This window comes from Ruditapes philippinarum, unplaced genomic scaffold, assembly GCF_026571515.1.
Source record: "Ruditapes philippinarum isolate M1 unplaced genomic scaffold, ASM2657151v2 ctg3345_1_1_1_1, whole genome shotgun sequence".
Lineage (NCBI taxonomy): Eukaryota > Metazoa > Mollusca > Bivalvia > Venerida > Veneridae > Ruditapes > Ruditapes philippinarum.
The window spans coordinates 39,900-47,880 of NW_026855583.1; the positions used below are offsets into that span (position 1 = coordinate 39,900).

The 7,981-nt window shown below is 31.4% G+C and overlaps 1 non-coding gene across 1 annotated transcript; it reads right to left on the reverse strand.

Moving 5' to 3' along the window:
- Positions 1–6,731: 6,731 nt before the first annotated feature.
- Positions 6,732–6,822, reverse strand: Trnam-cau (transfer RNA methionine (anticodon CAU)). Its single transcript is given in 2 exon segments — positions 6,732–6,767; positions 6,786–6,822. It is a non-coding gene; the product is annotated as a tRNA-Met (tRNA).
- Positions 6,823–7,981: the final 1,159 nt, after the last annotated feature.

Below are 7,981 nucleotides of genomic sequence, written 5' to 3' on the forward strand. Positions count from 1 at the left end.
TCATTTTTGTTACGACAAACATAAAAATACATTTTTATAGCTTTAAGTACCATGTAATTTTGTAAGCTGAACGTTGTGCATATGTATGTATAGTACTATGTTATAACTATTATTTTTTACTTCAATACACGTTTTGCCTCAGGATTATGTCTAAGCAATGAATATTTGTATACCGAAAAGAAGAGCATGTGTTTTATAATGTTGTAATATGTTAATAATGTTGTAACAATGGAGTTAGAACAATTGAGAGGTGCTTATCACCTAATAGAAAAGCATTGAATATTTGTAAAAAGATGGCAAAATGTAAAAATGTCGTATTTTGACTTCCAAACAAAATACTAAATTAATAATTGTCAAATTGAAAAGATTGCTCAGCTATATTGCCGGTTTGTATTTTCTTAGAACTGGATAAAAGCATAAAAATGATTTGAAAAATAAAAAAGCATTTTTTCTAGTCGAAATTGGCGTTTCAGGTACTTTAAATTCTTATAAAAATGTTCATATTCTTACAAACAAATCAGATCTTGCTTTTGTCAGATCTTACTTTTGTCTTTACTAAAAGTTTTCTTGATAGAATTATTGATACAACATTACCAGCCCAATTAAGCAGGCAACGGTAGCTGATTTGAAACATTACCAGGGCACTAATAAATACGCCGCCCAAGGTGTGCTAGTTTAAAAATAGCTTTATTAGAAAATTTATTATTGTATATATTTATTCGATCTCTTTATTCATTATAGTGACTACATGTAAGTTCCTAACTTCGTCTTAATGTATTTTTCCTGGTCCATTTAAGAATAAGTTTGTTTTTTTAATTTTCATGATGGAGCATAAATATTGCTGGTGTTGGACAATGATGCATGCTAGATGTTTCTGTTTCTGGGTTTTCTCAGTCGCCTTTCCCTACATAAACTTGAGATTCTTAGTCAAAATGATAAAATTGTTTGGAATGTCGACATGCTTATCTAAGTAAATAACAAAATCCATGCACGCACAATAATACGAGATGGGTGTTACGCTTGTTATAATTCTTTATTAAGGAATCAAATAATGTTATTTTATTTCTGTAAAACAAAATACTCTAGAATTCAAGCAAATGTTCTGACATGAAGTGTTTAATTCTGTGTATAAATTCTAAAGAATTGTCTGTCGATTAACATATGGTGCTTTAAAAAACATTTCTTTTTGAGGTCAATGCAAAACATTAAAGGAGTAATTTTATACATTTGATGCTTTTCAGATATATATAAACTGTCTATTCTGTTTTAGAATTAGACAAATATTTATAGATATAGATTTTGAATATAGGTGAATGATAATCAGTGATAACCTGTTTCTCTTATCTTAGTAAATTGATGATTTTCAAATATAATGGAAATCAAAAAAATCAATACTTAAGTGTGTAAAATTATAATACATGTATATGTAAAAATAATTATGCTTAACATTGGCAATGCAAATATATGTAAAGTTGTACACACAATCAAAAGGCTGATTTACTGAAAATTAAGATTGTATTTGGAATGGCATGTGAATTTTGAAGAATAGAATTAATGTTAACTCCTTGCAAAAAAGTAAAAACCTTGTATTACTCATTTCTCCACAACGATAGCGTTTGACAATCACCGTTGATATCTGCCTTCATACCATTTAGAGTCAAGTTTATTGAATTGCCTTTTTGCCTACAAGGAAATAAAACACTTGGTCATCTGCTATATTGTAGTTCCAATGTTATTTAATGTCATTAACTTGAAAATTCTATCACCACTGCCCACGAAAATAGTGGCCTGAGAAGATATTAGTCTTTTGTGTATTAACCATAAATACGTATACGCGTACCTTATACGTAATTAAGGTCAAATATGGTGAGAAAAGAATATAATTACTTTTAAGACTAATATGATAATGTAGAATCAAATTAGGGAAATTATTTCTGAAGATATTAATGGACAATATGACTACTAAATGTTACGATCCAAAACATAGATGTCGTACCATAAATTAGTGTGTACTATAGAAGAAAATGTAAAGAATAGAGCCAACATAAATTTTTATTAAGACGAGTAGTTTCACATCATAAATTAGATCGTAAAAGTTATCGTTATCATTTTAATGTATTAAGACGATCAATCAAAGAGATATGATTTTTTAACAAGAGCCATTGCCGGGCGGGGGCAACGCTCGATTTTTTACTTTCTCTTAAAGCAAACAAAGAAATGTTTGAACAAAATATTAACTTTTCCTTTTTTTATAAAATTAATCATTCTGTTTTGTCACATTAGTTTTGTCTATATAGTTTATATATATAAATATACTAATTTATATATATATATATATATATATATATATATATATATATATATATATATATATATATATATATATATATATATATATATATATATATATATAAATAGAGAAACCCAATTCGAAATTACATGGTGGTGTCACGTGGTGAAGTCTCATAGTGGTGTCACATTGTGGAGTCACGTGATAGAGTCACGTGGTGGAGTTGCGTGGTGGAGTCCTGTGGTGGAGTCGCGTGGTGGAGTCACATGGTGGAGTCACGTGGTGTAGTCACGTGGTGGAGTCACGCGATGGTGTCACGTGGTAGAGTCACGTGGTGTAATCACGAAATGAAGTCACGTGGTGGTGTCACGTGGAAGTCACGTGGTGGTGTCACGTGGTGTAGTCACGTAATGAAGTCACGTGGTAGAGTCATTTGGTGTAGTCACGTGGTGGAGTCACGTGGTATTAATCACGTGGTGGTGTCACATGGTGGTGCCACGTGGTAGTCACGTGGTGGAGTCCCGTGGTAGAGTCACGTGGTAGAGTCACGTGGTGTAGTTCCGTGGTAGAGTCACGCGGTGGTGTGACGTGGTAGAGTCACGTGGTGTAGTCACGTGATGTAGTCACGTAATGAAGTCACGTGGTGGAGTCACGTGGTTGTTTCACATGATGGTGTCACGTGGTGGAGTCACGTGGTTTAGTCACTTTGTGCAGTCACGTGGTGTAAGTCACGTGGTGTTGTGTCACGTGGAAGTCACGTGGTAGAGTCACGTGGTGAAGTCACGTGATTGAGACACGTGGTGGAGTCACGTGGTGGAGTCACGTGGTGGTGTATGTTGTGGAGTCACGCGGTGGAGTCACGTGGTGGAGTCACGTTGTGAAGTCATGATAAACAACAAGGTCTTGTCTTTAAGTATGTTCTGTTATAATATGAATTTGATCCCTTCAATAATAGCAAAGTAACAGCCAGTGACAGTCAAAACAAAGTCAAGGTCATTCATTAGTGAAGGTCAAGGTCTGTCGGGTTATTTTTAAGGGTTATCCTTGAAGATTATTATGTTCAAGTTTGAAGACAATCCATTCAAAAATAACAAAGTTACAGCCAATAATAGCCAAAAACATGAAATTTCAATAATTTGACCTTCAAAGTCAATGTCATTTATGAGTGAAGGTCAAGGTCTGTCGGCTATTTTCAAGGGTTATCCTTGAAGATTATTATGTTCAAGTTTGAAGACAATCCATTCAAAAATAACAAAGTAACAGTCAATAATAGCCAAAAACATGAAAATTTCAATAATTTGACCTTCAAAGTCAAGGTCATTTATGGATGGAGGTCAAGGTTAGTGTGGTCTCCTGAAAAGTCTTGTCCCAAGGGTTGCTGTGGCCAAGTATGAAGACAATACACAAAGAGATAAAAAAGTTATGATCCAGGTACAAGTTTGCGGACGGCAACGGCAACGGCTACGGCAACGGCAACGGCAACGCTGCCGCGACTATAACAATACCTCTACTTTAAAAAAAAAGTCGAGCTAAAAATGTTACTTTTATAACTTAGTCTTTATCATTAAAACATGTTTCAGTTTTTGATGCGTTCTCATACGTCTGTTTCTGGTAATTGATACGATTATACAATTGGTGATATTTATTGGAACAAAATATTAATATTGTAACGCTTCAAAGCATTTGGAAACAATAATTGTAGAAAATAAAAAGAGTTAATCACGATTTGTCTGATGCTATAGTAAAGATAAGAAAGATAATCAGACTCCTCTGCGTTCCGATAAAACATATCTCTGAGATTAACTACTCAGGTACCTTATGATGTACCGCTTATAATGTAAAAATATCAGAGTATGTAAGAACACAATTTAAACATTTTAAATCAGGAATAAAACACACGATTGATCATGTATTTCTTCAAAATATTACAATACTTGTACATGCATATAATTATTATAAATTTTCACATTTATCAAATTAACACTATATAATTTTTTTTAAGAAACTAGCAAGAAGAATGTGAAAAAAACACTGATTAATAACGCTATAAACTAACATAACACAACCTGCATATTGAGTTGAAAGCAAATCATACTCGAAAAATAAAATGTTAAAAAACTACATGAAATTGTATTAGCTATAAAACGCTCTAAATTTGATAAAGATAAATATTTTTGTAACCGCTTCTTTTTGTTTAATCTGTCTTATGTTCATACATGCAATTTGATACAGAACATGCATTTGCTGAAATCAGAGGCATTTAAGTCAAGTCAAGCCAAATAGTTTATTGGCATAAACATTTTACACGTTCGTCGCCAAGTTTAATGAATGGCGGTTTATAATTTAACATAAAACATTGCATATACAATTACAAATTTTGTAATAAATTTATGCACAAAACAAACATAAAATAAGTACAGAAACGTATGGTGATGGATTTAACATACTTTAGCTACATAATTACAGGCAAATAACAGTGAAAAACAAAAAAAAAACATTGATTTTCAGATAAATATTGTTTGAAAATGAAGAAAAAAATCTAACAGAAAACTAGACAGTATTTCTTTTTTCAAATGATAAGTGAATATACGTATTTAGCTTATTTTATCATTACGTTTTTATAAGAAGAAGTCATTATACTTTTAAATTTGTTTATATTTGGCCAAGTATAATAGTATATTGCTAAATAAAGTGCCCTTAAATCAGAATAAAATGGACATACCAATAACAGATGATACTAATTTTCCACCACTTTCATATTTAATTTACATTTCACACATAATCTATTGTTTCTATCTATATTTCTGAAGCGACCTTCCTCTATAGCTAATCTATGAGCCGAACATTTAATCTTGAAAGGGATTTTCTATGTTTATCATTTGTAATGATACTAAGATATTTTTATTAACAAAAATCAGTTTCAATTTCTTTATAAACTTCTAATTTTCTAGATACACGCAGTTCAGCATACCAATTTTGCATATTTTGATCTTTAAAACGTTGTATAATGCTAATTACTTGTGAATTATTTAATACTAAGTTTGGATCCCACAAATACTGTAAACCAAGCGAATTTAACAAACGTTTTACATAAAATTTTAATGTCCATGCATTGACTAAATTATCATTCTGGTCTTTTAAATACATCATTTTATGCATAAGTGTACCTGGGGTTTTCCTTATTCTAGACTCAAATTTTATTATTCTGATATAACGAATGACTAATAATTGAAATGTACCTAATTCTCCATAAGCGGCAATATTTGCTGTTTGTTGACGAACTCCTACAATCTGTTTTAGGAACTAAAGATAAACGCGCTCTATGTCTGGACTATCATGAAAACCCCAGATTTCACATTCATATGTCAATATTGGTAAAACCATTGATTCAAAAAGTTTAATTTTTTCAGTAACATTAAGATTAACTACATCAAAAAGAGAACTCAGTGAATACAATGCCTTTGTCACTTGATGGGACAATACCTTTTGAGTTTGATAGTAGCTTCCATTTGCTGATAATGTGACACCTAAATAAGTTAATTTTTGTACAACCTTATTTTTTTCATTATTATAAAAGAACTCAACATTATCATTCCTGTTGCCGGTTTTGAAAACCATTGTGACAGTCTTATCAACATTAACAGTAAGTCCCCATTCAGTACAGTATTGGTTTAATTTGTTAAGAAGTAATTGTAAACCTTCCTGTGTATAAGAAAATAAGACGGTATCATTGGCAAATAATAATAAAAATATCTGTTGATAAAAAATGTCATTAGATAATGAGAACTGCTATTCGATATATTAATTATTTTGGATTTTGTTGAACCATTTGAACAGAAATTTACTGATTATTAATAACTTGATTTTATTCTAGATACAAAGATCAGTAACAGTTACATTTGTATCATACAACTAAACTACATTTCCCTTATTTTAGAAATCCGTTCTATTTAAAATGTGATGCGAAATAAACATTTTAAAACATTGTATTATAATTGAATACTATAATTTTGTAACTTAAAACGATAAAACATGCCACACAAGCAATGGATTAACTGATCTGAAATTAGTTAATATTTTGATTACATGGTTGTAATGATAACATTCTGTGGCTTTTGTTTCTTTTCTTTTGCATGTAAATTTAACTTTCAGGATTTCAGGTCTTCCTGTCTATCGTATCTGAGAGATTCTGCTGACTAAATATAATCATTTGGATTTTTACAATAAGATTATAATGCATAGGTCCTTGACCTGTCTAATTTTAAATATCAGATTAATTGATACATTGAGAACTTAACCACAACCTATTTTCAACACAAAAAGCACAAGTCAATGTTTGTTATTAAAAAGTATTGTTATTCAAATAAAAAGTAGGAAGTGGGATCTATCAATTTGATAAGTTATTTTCTCAAACTGTCCATGCTTAAATAAGTAAAATGTATGCCCCGGGTGAGGATCGAACTCACGACCTTCAGATGGCTCGTGATATACTGATTATGAGACTGACGCGCTACCTACTGCGCTACCGAGGCAGATGTATGACAGCTTGAAGATGTGTGTTTAAACATTTTCCCAGACATAAAAAATACATTTTGATAGCTTTAAGTACCATGTAATTTTGTAAGCTGAACGTGTATACATATGTATGTATAGTATTACGTTATTACTATTATTTTTTTATTTCAAGACACATTTTGGCTCAGGATTATGTCTGAGCAATGAATATTTGTACATTGTAATGTTTATCTTTATGTTTATGTAAAGGAGGAGAATGTTTCATAGTAATATTGTAATTTTTAGATATGTTTAACCATTTATTTTAGTAAAACATAATAATTAGAAAATGAATTATATTCAAGGTTGTAAGTGTATTATAACAATTAAGTCAAAATAAGAACGCTTTCGTGTTAGTATAATAATGAAAAATCAATGGTTTCTCATTTTTCTTAACAAACTGTATGAAAATCTCATACATTGTGGACAGCGGAATTTTCGTATGATTATAAAGCAGTGAAAAATAATCGTTGATATAGGTATAAATAATAGTAACTTTTTATGCTCCCCGAAAAAATTCGGGGGAGCATATAGTTGGCGCCTTGTCCGTCTGTCCGTCTGTCCGCACTCACAGGAGAGTAATTATGTGGCTAGAGGGACAATAGGTAACTGTTCTTTCTCTTTGATGTCATTCATTCCGTAATGCTTTTATGTGGCTATTTTCTTTTGTGTGGCTAAAAAGAACAATAGAGAGAACACTAGAGTAGCCACATCATTACTGTTCTGTGAGAACGTCCGTCCGTCTGTCCGTCTGTTGTCTTTTCCGGAGCATAAATTGAAAACCCTTGGAGATAATTTGTTGAAACTTCATACAGTGGTAGATGGCATTGAGGGGGAATGCGGTGTCAAAGAACCATAACTCTATTTCCCCGATTTTTGAATTATCTCCCCTTATAGAAACATCTTGTCCGGAGCATAACTTTAAAACTATAAGAGATATCAACATGAAACTTTGTAGGTGAACAGATCTCATTGGGTAGATGTGCAGTGCATAAGAACAATAACTTTTTTTGTCCTAATTTGGAGATATTGCCCTTTGTTAATTTAAACACTTTGAATTTTGTCCGGAACATAACTCTAAAATTATAAGAGATATCAACATGAAACATTGTAGGTAGATAGATCTTATTGAGTAGA